At 41.5% G+C, this 20,053-nt stretch overlaps 1 protein-coding gene and 1 pseudogene across 2 annotated transcripts in view; both read right to left on the reverse strand.

Moving 5' to 3' along the window:
- Nucleotides 1-1,097: 1,097 nt before the first annotated feature.
- The window catches only part of LOC126481677 (juvenile hormone esterase-like), a 499,150-nt gene continuing 480,194 nt past the window's right edge, over nt 1,098-20,053 (reverse strand). For both annotated transcript variants that reach the window (XM_050105611.1, XM_050105610.1), the window contains exon 13: nt 1,098-1,535. The gene's annotated coding sequence lies outside the window, so the exon portion shown is untranslated. The remainder of the gene's footprint in view (nt 1,536-20,053) is intronic.
- Nucleotides 11,097-11,213, reverse strand: LOC126482765 (5S ribosomal RNA; annotated as a pseudogene).

A 20,053-nucleotide genomic window follows, 5' to 3' on the forward strand; every position in this document is an offset into this window, starting at 1 on the left:
ATGTTGTGAGGTGTGCCTTTCCCCCAGTTGGATTAACCATTCTTCCTTTCTGGTACACTCATATCTACATCTTTTGTGTCTGGGTTCTGTCCGATTTTTGGTCATATTTCTTTCCCATTTAGGTTTATGTCCTTAAATTCAAGGAGTCACTTAAAAAATTGTTTCATATAGGATCTTGTCTCATTAAATATGTCTTTTTCACTTTATTACTAAAAACATGAGGTACGTATAAGCAATCTGCATGAATAACGAATAAAAAAGGTCTCCCAACATAAGTTAGCAATAATTGAAACATAGGTTTTGCAAAATAAAATAAATTTTCAAGATTTTAAACATGGCTGCAACAGCAACTGTTGAAATTCTTCACGATAAAGCCTAGTGCTTTCACACTCTTGTCTCGATAGTTCATAGGCGAAGTAATGGAGCTAAACTGTTCGCTTTGACCCTGTGCCTATAGTCATGTTGTACAAATGGAGAAGATGTCTTAATTATTGACGACGCCTTTGGCACAATTGTTTTATTAATCTCCATTGCATGATGTAATTTTAGATTTTTTACTTCTGATGAAGGTATATTTATATGTACCGAAACCTTGGTTAAGAATTTAATAAAACTTTTGTCCTGCAACTGTTTTTGGCTGTCATCCTTTATCGTGAAAATAAATTTTGAGAACTGCACTAATTTAATTTTAATTCAAAGACAGTTAAGTGATCATGTTTCAGAGCAGATCATTGGAATATCTAAACCAGCTTCCATTCTTTTCATTGTAAATTCTCTATATGATATTATACTGATAGCTACATACATTTCTGATATGTGGTGATGTTGTATTTAATGAAAAATCATTTTGTTACAGGTATAGACACAAGACTTAATGGCATATTACAATAGAATATTTTGTCTGTTCTTTGCATGTGTGACCACTGACTATAACAAGGAGCAGGCTGAGCTACAATAAAGTGTGTTAGTGAAGTGTTTGAAGAACAAACTGTGAGTCAAAAGTTTGAAAAGTATATTGTTGTACATTTTTGCAAAAGATTGTAAGACTGTTTCTTGTCTAAAGTATCTACTGAAAATACAAACTCTAATAAGAACAATTTGTAAAATGTAAAAATTATATATTTGTGTCAAAAGATGTTTTAGCGTACAAGGTGTTTTCACAAAGAAAATAATCTTCTGATATAACACCTTTATTGCTTATTGTAAAACATCTGAAGTGCTGTTTCCCTCAAAATGGCCCTGTCTACTGGCAATCATTTCTTCCACTTTTGGAGAGCCTCCTGGAATGTGTCTTTTGGATGGTGCACAGGTCTCTTATCATGATGTCTGGATTGTCCTCTAGGTTTGGTGATGTTGTCTTTTCATCATAGTCTCAAGTCTTGCAAACAGGAAAAAGTCTGCTGAGACCAGATCCAGAGAATATAGTGAATGGGGCACAACAGGAACATGATGCAGGTGCACTGTCATGATGCAACATCAAAGTCCGGGTTTTCCTCAATTCAGGCCTACAGTCATGTTCACTTTGGCAGCAACATCTGGAACAATTAAAGGATGGTTTCCATTAATCACAGCATGAACTCTCTTGATGCGGTAATTGTCTACTGATGTGGAATGTTATCCAGTCCTGGAATCATCACTGACCAACATTCATACCTGTTGAAAATGCATAAACCACTCATGGCACTGTGTGTAATTTATACAGTCCTCCCTACATGATTGGCTAAACAACGACAATGTTTCTATGAAAGTTTTGCCAAGTTTTCGCAATATTTCACATACACACATGTTGTTCTTGAAGTCTTTCATTGTCTCTTTGGTACTAATCCAATGAGCAGCTTGTAAATATGTTTACTTCAGCAGCTGTAGCTCACTTGCTAACAGTAAGAGCAAAATGTGACAAATGGCAGAGTGTTGGCTACACCAGCTGCTATGTGCACTCAGTAGCTGCCACAAAGAATTAAGTGTTTGGTAGATGATGATCTCCTGTTTAAAAAAACCTTAAGGCAGTTCCTATTGCAAGGACCATTTTATACATTAGAAGAGTTCCTGAACTACAGTGTTTAACATTTCTTGTGTTGTAAATTGCAAATGTATGCCCAAATTTGTATTTGTAATACCGAATATTTTTATTGTAAACATATATTTTGCAATATTTATTTCTCTGTAACATTATTTTGTAATCTTTATCTATCTCTAAAATGTATTTTGTAGTGGGACCTAAGTTACTGTTTACTGTTTTTTGTTTTGTAATCTTTATCTATCTCTAAAATGTATTTTTTTGTAGTGGAACCTAAGTTACTGTTTACTGTTTTTGTTTTGTTTTATGTATTACCATAAATTCTGGCCAAAAGCTTGTAAAATTGACATGTTCCATATCCTGTGATAGTGTCACAACATGGATCACTGGAACAAGAGATAAATAAATAAATAAATAAAATAAATAAAAAAACAAACTCCCTCTGCTGGTTGGTGCACTATTTCAAAAATTCAGTTTCTTTTTGAATGCACCTCATGTATCTCATATGCATATGTGATACCCCGAAGTCATATCTTACAAAAATTTTACATTCTTTTATTTGTGATTTAAGTTTAAATATTTGTAGCTAACTGTCTAGACATTGGATGATGTAGTCAGCTATTTGGCAATAACTGCCTGTATAACACAATGTGGGAATTATGTGATATAGTATGGTGGATTCTTCCTGTTTGTTATGTTTCTTTTACTCCATAAATAACCAATTTTTTGCCATAAGAAGGACAGTGTTTTTCCAGGTTATATTTCAAATTACTTTATTGTGCGCTACCAGCTGTGGGTGTAGTTTATTCTCAAGTGCATCTGTAGTAACAGACATTGATATATATGTGCTTGAGAATGTCATCTGAATTACATGCTGATGGATGTATGTACTTCTTCACATTTATTGAGGCTACAGTGCCCACTTAGAAGGAAATGGAATTTTTTGCTTGTTTTTATCCTATTCTCAGTACACATATCTATTGGCATAGGACACTTACATGAAAGTCTCAACTTCTTATTTACACTTAATTTCACTTGAATTTATTGTTCAGGATATCATTCTAGTTGTCCTGTTTACAATGATGTAATTAACTTTCATTATGATACTCATACTTAGAAAATACAATTAACTGATGTTGGTACTAAAGTTCGCAACATGAGCCAATCAGCATATTTGAGAGAAGTGAGCCATACCAGTAAAAGGACTGACAGTCCCACTTTCCTGTAAAGTGCTTTGGATTATCAGAAAATAATTAATTGAAGATATAATAAGCATTCTGTATGTGAAAGTACATGCGCCAACATCCACAAAAATGAACAACGTTAACGTTTACTAATGTTTGAGAGATTTCTGCAGATCAGAGTAATGTGCATTTTAACTGAATCATGTTGTGATGAACAAGTTGTGTGGAAAGTCATTGCTACCTAAAAGAGCGATCGTTGAACAAAATGATACTCATTATGGACTGACATACTTGAATGACTACAGTGTATTTTCTCTATGACAAAATACTACAGGAATGTGCGAAGTGTAAAATGTGATTTTTTTTATATAAATGCAAACTGTTTTTTATGCCACAATAGCACAATTAACTTGTAGATGATAACCTGATTTAATGCTCTAACAGATTTTCATAATTGAAAACTGGTGTCCATCATTAATAATCAAAAATTCCAAAGAATAAATGTGTGGTGCTAATGCAAAGTAAGTGGTGACGTCTCATAGATTTTTGGGCAAACACCATCCCACATACATTTACACTTCCAGCTTTGTGGTGATTAAGAATGGTGCTACCTAGGAGTGGCAACATGAATCAGATCTGTATCAGTACTCAGTACGATACGCAATTTATCTCACATGGCACACATCTCTACAACTGAGTGACTCTACTGTAGGAATGAGTGGGACTTTTCCTGGTGCCACAGTCATCTATGAGGATGAAATGGAATGTACAGTTGGTGTATACTTCACCTGCTCATAATTATTTATAGAATATAAATATATTCTTTATAAAATTATAATAGACGGAAACATTCCACGTGGGAAAAATACACTCCTGGAAATTGAAATAAGAACACCGTGAATTCATTGTCCCAGGAACGGGAAACTTTATTGACACATTCCTGGGGTCAGATGCATCACATGATCACACTGACAGAACCACAGGCACATAGACACAGGCAACAGAGCATGCACAATGTCGGCACTAGTACAGTGTATAGCCACCTTTCGCAGCAATGCAGGCTGCTATTCTCCCATGGAGACGATCGTAGAGATGCTGGATGTAGTCCTGTGGAACGGCTTGCCATGCCATTTCCACCTGGCGCCTCAGTTGGACCAGCGTTCGTGCTGGACGTGCAGACCGCGTGAGACGACGCTTCATCCAGTCCCAAACATGCTCAATGGGGGACAGATCCGGAGATCTTGCTGGCCAGGGTAGTTGACTTACACCTTCTAGAGCACGTTGGGTGGCACGGGATACATGCGGATGTGCATTGTCCTGTTGGAACAGCAAGTTCCCTTGCCGGTCTAGGAATGGTAGAACGATGGGTTCGATGACGGTTTGGATGTACCGTGAACTATTCAGTGTCCCCTCGACGATCACCAGTGGTGTACGGCCAGTGTAGGAGATCGCTCCCCACACCATGATGCCGGGTGTTGGCCCTGTGTGCTTCGGTCATATGCAGTCCTGATTGTGGCGCTCACCTGCACGGCGCCAAACATGCATACGACCATCATTGGCACCAAGGCAGAAGCGACTCTCATCGCTGAAGATGACACGTCTCCATTCGTCCCTCCATTCACGCCTGTCGCGACACCACTGGAGGCGGGCTGCACGATGTTGGGGCGTGAGCGGAAGACGGCCTAACGGTGTGCGGGACCGTAGCCCAGCTTCATGGAGACGGTTGCGAATGGTCCTCGCCGATACCCCAGGAGCAACAGTGTCCCTAATTTGCTGGGAAGTGGCAGTGCGGTCCCCTACGGCACTGCGTAGGATCCTACGGTCTTGGCGTGCATCCGTGCATCGCTGCGGTCCAGTCCCAGGTCGTCGGGCACATGCACCTTCCGCCGACCACTGGCGACAACATCGATGTACTGTGGAGACCTCACGCCCCACGTGTTGAGCAATTCGGCGGTACGTCCACCCGGCCTCCCGCATGCCCACTATACGCCCTCGCTCAGAGTCCGTCAACTGCACATACGTTTCACGTCCACGCTGTCGCGGCATGCTACCAGTGTTAAAGACTGCGATGGAGCTCCGTATGCCACGGCAAACTGGCTGACACTGACGGCGGCGGCGCACAAATGCTGCGCAGCTAGCGCCATTCGACGGCCAACACCGCGGTTCCTGGTGTGTCCGCTGTGCCGTGCGTGTGATCATTGCTTGTACAGCCCTCTCGCAGTGTCCGGAGCAAGTATGGTGGGTCTGACACACCGGTATCAATGTGTTCTTCTTTCCATTTCCAGGAGTGTATATCTAAAAACAAAGATGATGTAACTTACCAAACAGAAGTGTTGGTATGTTGATAGTCACATAAACAAACATAAACACACACACAAAATTCAAGCTTTCGCATCCCCAGTTGCTTCATCAGGAAAGAGGGAAGGAGAGGGAAAGATGAAAGGATGTGGGTTTTAAGGGAGAGGGTAAAGAGTCACTCCAATCCCGGGAGCGGAAAGACTTACCTTAGGGGGAAAAAAGGACAGGTATACACTCGCACACACACACATATCCATCCGCACGTACACAGACACAAGCATAGATATGTAAAGGCAAAGAGTTTGGGCAGAGATGTCAGTCGAGGGGGAAGTGCAAAGGCAAAGATGTTGTTGAATGACAGGTGAGGTATGAGTGGCGGCAACTTGAAATTAGTGGAGGTTGAGGCCTGGTGGGTAACGAGAAGAGAGGATATACTGAAGGGCAAGTTCCCATCTCCGGAGTTCGGACAGGTTGGTGTTAGTGGGAAGTATCCAGATAACCCGGATGGTGTAACACTGTGCCAAGACGTGCTGGCCGTGCACCAAGGCATGTTTAGCCACAGGGTGATCCTCATTACCAACGAACACTGTCTGCCTGTGCCCATTCATGCGAATGGACAGTTTGTTGCTGGTCATTCCCACATAGAATGCTTCACAGTGTAGGCAGGTCAGTTGGTAAATCACGTGGGCGCTTTCACACGTGGCTCTGCCTTTGATCGTGTACACCTTCTGGGGTACAGGACTGGAGTAGGTGGTGGTGGGAGGGTGCATGGGACAGGTTTTACACCGGGGGCGGTTACAAGGGTAGGAGCCAGAGGGTAGGGAAGGTGGTTTGGGGATTTCATAGGGATTAACTAAGAGGTTACGAAGGTTAGGTGGACGGCGGAAAGACACTCTTGGTGGAGTGGGGAGGATTTCATGAAGGATGGATCTCATTTCAGGGCAGGATTTGAGGAAGTTGTATCCCTGCTGGAGAGCCACATTCAGCATCTGATCCAGTCCCGGAAAGTATCCTGTCACAAGTGGGGCACTTGTGGGGTTCTTCTGCGGGAGGTTCTGGGTTTGAGGGGATGAGGAAGTGGATCTGCTTCTGTACCAGGTCAGGAGGGTAGTTGCGGGATGCGAAAGCTGTTTTCAGGTTGTTGGTGTAATGGGTCAGGGATTCCGGACTGGAGCAGATTAGTTTGCCACGAAGACCTAGGCTGTAGGGAAGGGACCGTTTGATGTGGAATGGGTTGCAGCTGTCATAATGGAGGTACTGTTGTTTGTTGGTGGGTTTGATGTGGACAGACGTGTGAAGCTGGCCATTGGACAGATGGAGGTCAACATCAAGGAAAGTGGCATGAGATTTGGAGTAGGACCAGGTGAATCTGATGGAACCAAAGGAGTTGAGGTTGGAGAGGAAATTCTGGAGTTCTTCTTCACTGTGAGTCCAGATCATGAAGATGTCATCAATAAATCTGTACCAAACTTTGGGTTGGCAGGCCTGGGTAACCAAGAAGGCTTCCTCTAAGTGACCCATAAATAGGTTGGTGTACGAGGGGGCCATCCTGGTACCCATGGCTGCTCCCTTTAATTGCTGGTATGTCTGGCCTTCGAAAGAGAAGAAGTTGTGGGTCAGGATGAAGCTGGCTAAGGTAATGAGGAAAGAGGTTTTAGGTAGGGTGGCAGGTGATCGGAATGAAAGGAAGTGCTCCATCGCAGCGAGGCCCTGGACATGTGGAATATTTGTGTATAAGGAAGGGGCATCAATGGTTACAAGGATGATTTCCGGGGGTAACAGATTGGGTAAGGATTCCAGGTGTTCGAGGAAGTGGTTGGTGTTTTTGATGAAGGATGGGAGACTGCATGTTATGGGTTGAAGGGTTGACCTACGTTGTCAGAGATACATTCTGTGGGGGCTTGGTAACCAGCTACAATGGGGCGGCTGGGATGATTGGGTTTGTGAATTTTAGGAAGAAGGTAGGGGTGCGGGGTGTCGGTGGGGTCAGGAGGTTGATGGAGTCAGGTGAAAGGTTTTGTAGAGGGGCTAAGGTTCTGAGGATTCCTTGAAGCTCCGCCTGGACATCAGGAATGGGATTACCTTGGCAAACTTTGTATGTAGTGTTGTCTGAAAGCTGACACAGTCCCTCAGCCACATACTCCCGACGATCAAGTACCACAGTCGTGGAACCCTTGTCTGCCGGAAGAATGACAATGGATCGGTCAGCCTTCATATCACGGATAGCCTGGGCTTCAGCAGTGGTGATGTTGGGAGTATGATTAAGGTTTTTTTAAGAAGGATTGAGAGGCAAGGCTTGAAGTCAGAAATTCCTGGAAGCAAATGACAGTTAGGAGAAGTATGTACTAAGTAAGTGGATTAAGGGTGAAAAAAAGTCACTATGGTTTAATAATAATATTCGTAAAATTCTGAGGAAACCAAGATTGTTGCACTCTTAGCTCAAAAAAGGATGCAGAAATGTAGACAGACAAAAGTTTGCGTGTCTGTAAAATGGTCAGTGCACAAGTTATATAACAACTTACAGTGTCATACGTTAGCAAAAGATATTGTTGAGAATCAGAGAAAATTCTGGCCTTAACTGAATAGTCAAGTGGGTTGAAGGCTCCTTCTTAGCCACTTGGTGACCAGTGTGGTGTAGCAATAGGAACTCCGAAGAAATGTTGAAATTTTAAATTCAGTATGAGAAGAATAGATGAAATCATCCAGTGGAAAGTCAGTGGAAAGACCAGGGAGGAATAACAAGATGCTACTCACCACGTAGAGAAGGTGTAGATTGGCAGGCAGGCACAATGAAAAAGAAGTATTAGTTATAATTATTATATCAGACTAAGTCCTCCATCATTTGCTGACAAAAGAAAACAAACAAACAAACAAACATACACACACACACACACACATCTCACACACTCATGGCGACTATCATCTCTCAGCACTAAGGCTCAAATGTGACTGTATCTGAGGAGAACAGTTACCTTTGCTCGACTGGGTAGTGGAGGTACAGAAGAGGCTTAGGTTAGGGAAGAGGAGGGATAGCAAACTTGGTGTGTGTGTGTGAGGGGGGGGGGGGGGGGTTGCTACTGATGTCTGTGGTAGCATGCAGGGGCACAATATGGACGGGTTTGTGGGCTACTAGGTGCAGCATTTAGAGACTGAGCAGGGGGCAGGGCGTATCGTGAAGGGGGCGGGAGAGGAGCAGAGAAGAGGAACAACTGAGCAGGACTAATAGAGGCTGGGATCCAGATAATATAAGCATTATTTCAATAAAGAACTACAGTATAGTGTGTGAAAAATGTATAATATAGAGCATGTTTTTTATTCTGTGCCTCACAGTAAATAGGGACGATACTGAATGATGTTCGACATTTTGTGTAAAAGACATATCCAAGTTAAAGCGAAAAATGCAAAGCAAACAAAAGTTTGAAATACTTAAGTTATTTGTATAATTATGTACAACTTTGCAATATACAGGGTGATTATTGCTAAAGTTTCTGTTTCAAAATGCTGTAAAAATGAACACTTACTCAGGATGACATCAAATTTCAAAGGAATATTATCAAAGAAGGGGGAGATGTTATAGAAACAAATAAAATTTAATGAAAATTTTAGCACTAGATGGTGAAGTGGCAGAAAATGCAAAATAAAGATACTGGATACAAGGCTGTTCCTTGGTTTGAATCTGAGATGCTTGGTATGAGACTGTCTCAATGCAGAAATGCATGCTGCTGGTAAAGCTCTTTTACAAGAACGGTGATCATGTGCCAACAACTCTGCAGAAGTTCTGGTCATTCAGTGGTTTAAAAAAAGGCACTAGCCTATTGTTTGCCAAGGGTCTGGAAAAAATGGCTACAAATTTCCAAATGACAGGTTGTTTTGAAGTGCAATGTGGCAGAGGGAGGAAAACAGTTGATCTGACATCAGTAGAAGATGTGGCCACAGCACTGCAGAAAGGCTCAATCAGTGGTGCACAAACATGTGTTATCCAGGGGAAGTGTCCTAATTTTGGACATGCCCATGTGCACACAGTGCATAAAATTATATGAAATATCCTTCATTCCTACCCATATAAAATTACCCTTGTTCAGGAGTTTCTTTACACTGAACTGCCAGTAGCACAAATGTTTGCTTTAGTGTTTCTTGCTCATATGGAAGCAGACAATGAATGGTCATGGAACATTCCGTGGATAAACAAAGCCCATTTCTATCTTCAAGAACCTGTGAATAATACAGAACTGCAGAATATGAACAATGGAAAGTCCACTCACACATTGAATAATACCACTTCATTCCGCAAAGGTAACTGTGCGGTACAAATTCACAGTACCATTTAGTATGGAGCCATATTTTTTCAAGGAGATGGGTCTTGTGGCTCCTGTCACCTGTACCATGAATGGTAAATGTTATTAGTGTATTCTGAGCACCAACGCCATTCCAAGTCTTCAACACCATGGATGTGTATAGGATAATTTTTATGTGAGATGGCACCCCTCTGCACATTGCACAGCCAGTGGAACAGCTACTGCACAGAGGTTTTTTTAGAAATGCTATGATTAATACCATCATTTCCCTATAACCTGGTTCTCCAGATCACCTGATCATAATCTGTGTGACTTCTGGCAATGTGGTTTTCTAAAAGAAGCTGTGTTCAGCACTCTGTTTACAAACGTAGCTGAAGTGAAGGCATGCAATGTGTAACTCATTCCAAAATTGGCCCCTGAAACACTCTGATCAGTTGTGAAACATGCTGTTCCTCAGTTTCAACTTGTGCCAGAAAATGGTGGACAACATACTGAACATGTCTTGCACCTGTCTCACAACAGTTGCACATAGGGAGTCCTGTAGGGAAATATTCAAAGAACTGAAAGGTATGAATCTTCCATAATCTTCCATCTATTTATATCTATAAATGTATACACTTTTTTAAATACCATCCCCAGCTCTTTTCTTTGAACAGTGATTATCATGACTATGAAACTAGACATAGAACTGACTTCCCTAGAGAATTACATAAGAAAGCTCTGCGTCAAAAAAGTGTAATATATCATCCCAAAATCCTTTTTAGTGTCCTTCCCTTAAGAGTTAAAAAGATACCAAAGCTGCACATGTTCAAAAATGAGCTTAAGAAAATACTTATAAGTGAAAGCCCTTACAGTGTTGATGAGTACGTAAATTTTATGAATTTGGGGATATCCATAACTTAAGTTAAACATAACCATGCACCACTGGGTGTAATGTAAACTTAAAATTTGTTTGGTTTATGTATTGGGTTATCTGTACAATTTGCTTCTGTTTATTTACTTAATTATCTGCATGAGATGTATACAAACACTGTTAATTAAGATTTTTTGCGTCAACATATGACAAGTCATATACCACTGTAGATGATAAAATGGATGATGCACTCAGTCATCAGGCCACAAGTGGCCCATCAGGACCATCCGACCGCCGTGTCATCCTCAGCTGAGGATGCAGATAGGAGGGGCGTGTGGTCAGCACACCGCTCTCCCGGTCGTTACGATGGTTTTCTTTGACCGGAGACGCTACTATTCGGTCAAGTAGCTCCTGAATTGGCATCACAAGGCTGAATGCACCCCGAAAAATGGCAACAGCACATGGTGGCCGGATGGTAACCCATCCAAGTGCCGGCCACACCCGACAGCGCTTAACTTCGGTGATCTGACGGGAACCGGTGTATCCACTGCGGCAAGGCCGTTGCCCAAAATGGGTGATGAACAAACTGATTTTGTTGTTGCATTTAGCATGGATTTTGGCGTCAGGACAGTTAAAAACAATTTCATTGTAGCTTTCTATGCAGTTTTTGGCCTCAGGACAGTTATAAACCAAGGGCACTGTTGCTTTTCATGTGGTTTTTGGCCTCAGGACAGTTAAAAACCAATTTTTCCTATCCAAAGGGGTATGATCTTGCTATGGTGGAAGGGCCTAACATCTGTATAAGATGGTGAGGATAAAATACAGCAGCTGAATTACTGTTCATACTAAATTGGATTATCTAGTCAGATATTGTCAATAACTTGTCTTTATAACACAATAGAGGGTGTGGGAAACATAGCAAAGTGGAATATCTCTATTCGCTATGATTCTGTACCTGAAACAACTAATTTTTTTCCTTTTTCTGGTAGTAAAGGTACCACAGCTGCAAAATGAAATTCTTGATCAGTCAATATTTCATTGGGCATTATTGTTTGGTAGATTATTTATGCCATGCTGATTCAAATGGCCCATTTAGTTTTACATGAAACATTTTTTAAGAGAAACCAATGATTAACTATGTTTGTATGTCATATAAACAAAAAATGTGTGAACTAATAATGGTTTATTCACAAAAGGACATAGATTATTTGAAAGAGCTGATCTCCTACTTTCCAGTAATCAGTTTACTTTATAGTAAAAGTAATTAACTAAAAGGTTATTTGTAACTAAATTTACACCCATACTTCCTTATTCAAAGTTTGTTTAATTACAAAAAATAATGTTATGATTTTGTTTTCCTAATTTTTCTGATGTCAGAATGGCATTTAATTACTTGAAAATTGTTCTAATTAAGAAATTAAACAAATTAAGAAATTAATAATGCTATAAAATGTACTTGAAACTTGGTAAATCTCCATATAGATAAAGATTGTATTAACTAAATAGTCCATCTAACTGCATTATTTTTATAGTTATCTAACAAACAAGTAAATAAAATTATTTCATGGTTCACTAGAATGCCACCAGAATTAAATTTGACCTTTGTATGAACTATGGACCTTGCCGTTGGTGGGAGGGCTTGCGTGCCTCAGTGATACAGGTGGCCGTACCGTAGGTGCAACCACAACGGAGGGGTGTCTGTTGAGAGGCCAGACAAACATGTGGTTCCTGAAGAGGGGCAGCAGCCTTTTCAGTAGTTGTAGGGGATGATTGACTGATCTGGCCTTGTAACACTAACCAAAATGGCCTTGCTGTGCTGGTACTGTGAATGGCTGAAAGCAAGGGGAAACTAAAGCCGTAATTTTTCCCGAGGGCATGCAGCTTTACTGTATGGTTAAATGATGATGGCGTCCTCTTGGGTAAAATATTCCAGAGGTAAAATAGTCCCCCATTTGGATCTCTGGGCGGGGTCTACTCAGGAGGACATTGTTATCAGGAGAAAGAAAACTGGCGTTCTACAGATCGGAGCGTGGAATGTCAGATCCCTTAATCAGGCAGGTAGGTTAGAAAATTTAAAAAGGGAAATGGATAGGTTAAAGTTAAATATAGTGGGAATTAGTGAAGTTCGGTGGCAGGAGGAACAAGACTTTTGGTCAGGTGAATACAGGGTTATAAATACAAAATCAAATAGGGGTACAGCAGGAGTAGGTTTAATAATGAATAGGAAAATAGGAATGTGGGTAAGCTACTACAAACAGCATAGTGAATGCATTATTGTGGCCAAGACAGATACGAATCCCACACCTACCACAGTAGTACAAGTTTATATGCCAACTAGCTCCACAGATGACAATGAGATTGATGAAATGTATGATGAAATAAAAGAAATTATTCAGATAGTGAAGGGAGACGAAAAGTTAATAGTCATGGGTGACTGGAATTTGAGAGTAGGAAAAGGGAGAGAAGGAAACATAGTAGGTGAATATGGATTGGGGAAAGAAATGAAAGAGGAAACCGTCTGGTAGAATTTTGCACAGAGCATAACTTAATCATAGCTAACACTTGGTTCAAGAATCATAAAAGAAGGCTGTATACATGGAAGAATCCTGGAGATACTAGAAGGTATCAGATAGATTATATAATGGTAAGACAGAGATTTAGGAACCAGGTTTTAAATTGTAAGACATTACCAGGGGCAGATGTGGACTCTGACCACAATCTATTGGTTATGAACTGTACATTAAAACTGAAGAAACTGCAAAAAGGTGGGAATTTAAGGAGATGGGACCTGGATAAACTGACTAAACCAGAGGTTGAACAGAGTTTCAGGGAGAGCATAAGGGAACAATAGACAGGAATGGGGGAAAGAAGTACAGTAGAAGAGAAATGGGTAGCTCAGAGGGATGAAGTAGTGAAGGCAGCAGAGGATCAAGTAGGAAAACAGACGAGGGCTAGTAGAGAGCCTTGGGTAACAGAAGAAATATTGAATTTAATTGATGAAAGGAGAAAATATAAAAATGCAGTAAATGAAGCAGGCAAAAAGGAATACAAACGTCTCAAAATGAGATCGACAGGAAGTGCAAAAGGGGGAGCAGGGATGGCTAGAGGACAAATGTAAGGGTGTAAAGGCATATATCACTAGGGCTAAGATAGATACTGCCTACAGGAAAATTAAAGAGACCTTTGGAGAAAAGATAACCACTTGCATGAATATCAAGAGCTCAGATGGAAATCCAGTTCTAACCAAAGAAGGAAAAGTGGAAAGGTGGAAGGAGTGTATAGAGGATCTATACAAGGGCGATGTTCTTGAGGACAATATTATGGAAATGGAAGAGGAGGTAGATAAAGATGAAATGGGAGATATGATACTGTGAGAAGAGTTTGACAGGCCACTGAAAGATCTAAGTCGAAACAAGGCGCCGGGAGTAGACACCATTCCATTAGAGCTACTGACAGCCTTGGGAGAGCCAGTCCTGACAAAACTTTACCATCTGGTGAGCAAGATGTATGAGACAGGCGAAATACCCTCAGACTTCAAGAACAATATAATAATTCCAATCCCAAAGAAAGCAGGTGTTGACAGATGTGAAAATTACCGAACTATCAGTTTAATAAGTCACAGCTGCAAAATACTAACACGAATTCTTTACAGACGAATGGAAAAATTAGTAGAAGCCGACCTCGGGGAAGATCAGTTTGGATTCCGTAGAAATACTGGAACACGTGAGGCGATACTGACCGTACGACTTATCTTAGAAGAAAGATTAAGGAAAGGCAAACCTACGTTCCTAGCATTTGTAGACTTAGAGAAAGCTTTTGACAATGTTGACTGGAACACTCTCTTTCAAATTCTAAAGTTGGCAGGGGTAAAATACAGGGAGCGAAAGGCTATTTACAATTTGTACAGAAAGCAGATGGCAGTTACAAGAGTCGAGGGGTATGAATGGGAAGCAGTGGTTGGGAAGGGAGTGAGACAGAGTTGTAGCCTCTCCCCAATGTTATTCAATCTGTATATTGAGCAAGCAATAAAGGAAAGAAAAGAAAAGTTCGGAGTAGGTATTAAAATCCATGGAGAAGAAATAAAGACTTTGAGGTTCGCCGATGACATTGTAATTCTGTCAGAGACAGCAAAGGACTTGGAAGAGCAGCCGAATGGAATGGACAGTGTCTTGAAAGGAGGGTATAAGATGAACATCAACGAAAGCAAAACGAAGATAATGGAATGTAGTCAAATTAAATCAGGTGATGCTGAGCGAATTAGATTAGGAAGTGAGACACTTAAAGTAGTAAAGGAGTTTTGCTATTTGGGGAGCAAAATAACTAATGATGGTCGAAGTAGAGAGGATATAAAATGAAGACTGGCAATGGCAAGGAAATCGTTTCTGAAGGAGAAAAATTTGTTAACATCGAGTATAGATTTAAATGTCAGGAAGTCACTTTTGAAAGTATTGCCCAAATAGCAACACTCCTTTACTGCTTTAAGTGTCTCATTTCCTAATCTAATTCCCTCAGCATCACCTGATTTAACTGAAAGTCTACCATTTCCAACAATCTGAGAGGGTGAAACTGAAACTTATCTAGTGCTACTAAGGACCTACAGTGGCACAAGTTGTGTTTCATTAGAGTGAGTGAGGGATGGAATGAGGGGGAGGTGGGGGGGGGGGGGGGGGGGGGTGACAAGAGAGAGGGTTAGAGGAGGGCGATTGATGACCTAGAGACAAGGGAGAGGAATGTGAAACCAGGGAGCCCATTCAGGCTGCAGACTCGGAGAGTTGTGCACTGTGCATTGTGATTTGAAGGGGTAGGTATGACAGAGGGAGACCGTGGGGAAGAGGCTGTGGGTGCAGTATAAGTGAGGTTAGAGTCCTGGGCCTGCGGGTGTGTGTGTGTGTGTGTGTGTGTGTGTGGGGGGGGGGGGGGGTGAGGGACTGAGGGCAGTGAAGACTCAGACCAGGAGTACTGTGGGAGTGAAGTATGTGTTGCAAGGACAGCTCACATCTACATAATTCAGAGAGACTGGTGTGTGTGTGTGTGTGTGTGTGTGTGTGTGTGTGTGTGTGTGTGTGTGTGAGGGGTGGGGGAGGGGAGGGTGGAGGGTGGCAAGGAGGGGGAAGGCCCCAAATGACATGGGCTGATATGCAGCCATTGATATTGAAGACATAGCTTTTAGAAGTGTGTTCTGCCACCGGGTGAACAACTCAATGCTTGACCAGTTGGTGGTGGCCATAAATTTGGTGAAAAACTGGTTGTTGGTCAAGCTAACATAAAATGCTCTGCAGAAATTATTGCAGAGCTGGTATCTGACATGACTGCTTCCACAGCTAGCATTGCATTTGATGAGATGGGTTAACTCTGCCATGGACTGGAGCAGGATGTTTTGAATGGATGTACTGCACTTGGATCTTCCACATGGAATGAAGGTAAAATGTCACTTTCAAGAAAGTGATGTGTTATTCCCTCTGTCTCTCTATCTGATGAAAGGCAGTTATGACAATGGGCAAGCATCTTGTTTCTTTAAAGTGTAAGCATTTGTTTTTACTGCATACTGAGCAGGAAGTTTTCTGTTTCTTTTGGACAGGTCGGGAGCGAAGGTAGAAGCAGTGTATCTGCAAGCCAAGGGTGATGGGTGCCAAGATTCCTGTGCATCGAGACACCTGCTGGTTGGGACAACTGCTCCATGGAAATGCTATCCAACCTCAGATATTTGCTACAGACCACAGAACCTCACTATGGTCGCAGTGTCACTTGTTACTGGAAACTGATGGAAGACTTACAGAGGGAAATAACAAAGGCTAATATGTATTTTGAATGTCATTAAAACTGTATGCTGTAGCATGGAATGTCTATAATGGAGGCGTTAAAATTGTATGCTGTGGCATGGAATGTATATGAGGTATGGCCAGAAAGTAAGTTACATTTGGTTATATAAAACAAATGTGTACAGATACAGAAAAAAATATTTATTGTACAAAAATCTACAACTGTTAAACAACTTTTCTACATATCTTCCGAAATTTTGTAGCCACTTGTCATAGCGTGACACAAGTTTTTGTATTCCTTCTTCATAGAAGGTTGCTGCCTGTGTATTCAACCATGTGGTGACATGTTCTTTCAGCTTGTCATCATCATTGAAATGTTGACCGCCAAGGACAGATTTTAGGTGTAAGAAGAGATGAAAGTTGCTAGGAGCGAAGTCCGGGCTGTACGGAGGGTGGTCAAATGCATCCCAGTGAAATTCCTGTAAGAGTTGTTTGGTCACATTTGCTGTGTGAGGTCAGGCATTATCGTGGAAAGAAAATGACACATTTTGACAGTAACCCTCAGTGCTTGTTCTGTATTGCGCAACACAATTTCTTAATGGTCTTGCAGTAACCATGTGCATTGATTGTTTGGCCTTGTGGTAAGAAATCAATCAGCAAAATGAATTTTCTGTCCCAAAAAATGGTGCACATGACTTTTCAAGGTGTCAAGATTTGCTTAGGCTTCACCTTCATTGGGGATGAAGTGTGCCGCCATTCCATTGATTGCCGCTTTGTTTCAGGGTTCTTCATTGTAGTGTGTCAAAAATTGAAATGCACTGCCCATCCATTGTTTTTTATGTTATTCAGTAAGAATTTTGGGTACCCAATGTGAGCAAAGTTTTCGAAATTTCAGTTTTTCATTAACAATTTCATGAATTAGTGATAGTGAAATTTGTGGATCTTCCATAGCTAAGTGTAAACTTACGGTTGTGCTTAATCTTCTCATCAATTGTGTGAACCAGTTCATCAGTAACCACAGACGGCCGCCCACTTCATTCTGCATCATGCTCTTGATCATGTCCTTCATTGAACAGACTGACCCATCTTCTAATCATTGAAAAACTCATAGCATTTTGTCCATAAACCTCACAGATTTGCCAACGAATTTCCTTTGCTTTAACTTTCTTTGCATTTAGAAAACGAATCACAGATCTGATTTCACATGCAGCATTTTTGATTATGGCTGACATTATAAAGAAGCACTACAAAGCACACGTCAGCAGCAGCAATCTGAAAGTGGTATACATGTCTTCTTGAGTCAGAGTAACTGCTGCGCATACTCAGGACTATGAGCGTAGTACTGCCACGGATAGAAATAGGAATGGAACTTACACTACTGGTCATTAAAATTGCTACACCACAAAGATGATGTGCTACAGACGCGAAATTTAACCGACAGGAAGAAGATGCTGTGATATGCAAATGATTAGCTTTTCAGAGCATTCACACAAGGTTGGCGCCGGGGGCGACACCTACAACGTGTTGACATGAGGAAAGTTTCCAACCGATTTCTCATACACAAACAGCAGTTGACCAGCATTGCCTGGTGAAACGTTGTTGTGATGCCTCGTGTAAGGAGGAGAAATGCGTACCATCACGTTTCCGACTTTGATAAAGGTCCGATTGTAGCCTATCGCGATTGTGATTTATCGTATCGCGACATTGCTGCTGCTCGAGATCCAATGACTGTCAGCAGAATATGGAATCAGTGGGTTCAGGAGGGTAATAAGGAATGCCGTGCTGGATCACTAGCAGTCGAGATGACAGGCATCTTATCCGAATGGCTGTAACAGATCATGCAGCCACGTCTCGATCCCTGAGTCAACAGATGGGGACGTTTGCAAGACAACAACCATCAGCATGAACAGTTCAACACCGTTTGCAGCAGCATGGACTGTCAGTTCAGAGACCATGGCTCCGGTTACCCTTGATGCTGCATCACAGACAGGAGTGCCTGCAATGGTGTACTCAACAACGAACCTGGGTGCACGAATGGCAAAACGTCATTTTTTTGGATGAATACAGGTTCTGTTTGCAGCATCATGATGGTCGCATCCATTTTTGGAGACATCGCAATGAACACACATTAGAAGCATATATTTGTCATCACCATACTGGCATATCACCCAGCGTGATGGTATGGGGTGCCATTGGTTACACGTCTCGGTCACCTCTTGTTCCCATTGACAGCACTTTGAACAGGGGATATTACATTTCAGATGTGTTATGACCTGTGGCTCTACCCTTCATTCGATCCCTGCAAAACCCTACATTTTAGCAGGATAATGCACGACCACATGTTGCAGGTCCCGTACAGGCTTTTCTGGACACAGAAAATGTTCAACTGCTGCCCTGGCCAGCAAATTCTCCAGATCTCTCGCCAACTGAAAATGTCTGGTCAATGGTGGCCGAGCAACTGGCTCGTCACAATACTCCAGTCCCTACTCTTGATGAACTGTGGTATCATGTTGAAGCTGCATGGGCAGCTGTACCTGTACACACCATCCAAGCTCTGTTTGACTCAATGCCTAGGCATATCAAGGCCGTTATTACGGCCAGAGGTGGTTGTTATGGGTACTGATTTCGCAGGATCTATGCACCCAAATTGCGTGAAAATGTAATCACATGTCAGTTCTAGTATAATATATTTGTCCAATGAATACCCGTTTATCATCTCCATTTCTTCTTGGTGTAGCAATTTTAATGGCCAGAAGTGTACTTTGTCGGTGACCCTCGTATAATGGAGGTGAAATACATGCCTGATAATAAGCAGCTCATGAATTTATTTTGTACTGACTCATGTTTGTGATTTTCAGCTGTCATAGGATTGGCATCTTCAAAAAATAAATCTCCTGTGTTAAGCTATAGCAACACATTCCAATCAAACAGATAATACAGATAAGTAATGGCAACCAAGAAACTTTTATGTTGTCCACCTGCATACAACACCTGAACAACACTAGGCACATTACATTAAATTCTGGCACACACTGAAACCGGATGTCTGCATGGGTTTGTGCCAGTGGAGAAGAAGATTTAACTAAGAAAAATTAAGTTTGATTAAAAACACAAATAAAGGATAAAAAATAATAGGTTCATCAGAACACAAAGCCATTTTCCCCAGAAATGGAAGCAACACTTGGATTTACAATGGTGTATAAACCATTATTTGCACTGCAGCTGAACAAATTCTACAAAAAGTAAATATGTTGAAATATTTTCTGAATCCCTTGACAGTGACTCTAGCAAAGGAGCAAACAAGTCCTCTAGTGGGAGGAACAGCAGGCAAGTTAGCCATAGCTGCTGTCATCTCCTCAGCACAGCGTCATTGCATCTATAGCTGACTACAGTGGTGCCACAGTTGCAGATAACAAATAGCCAGCAGTGTAGTACACCTTGTCTGGTGAAGCAACTTCTCCCTGATGTCTTGAGGTGATGAATGTTGTCCTCAGTTTTTGGTGAGCTGTATTTGAAGTAATTATTTTTTATTGGTGATAGTTGTCGTGTGTGTGTATGTGTGTGTGTGTGTGTGTGTGTGTGTGTGTGTGTGTGTGTGTGTGTGTGTGTGTATGTCAGCAGGATCACAAAAGGTTTGAGTGAGCAAA

The sequence above is a fragment of the Schistocerca serialis genome, chromosome 5 (assembly GCF_023864345.2).
Source record: "Schistocerca serialis cubense isolate TAMUIC-IGC-003099 chromosome 5, iqSchSeri2.2, whole genome shotgun sequence".
In the NCBI taxonomy this organism is placed as follows: domain Eukaryota; kingdom Metazoa; phylum Arthropoda; class Insecta; order Orthoptera; family Acrididae; genus Schistocerca; species Schistocerca serialis.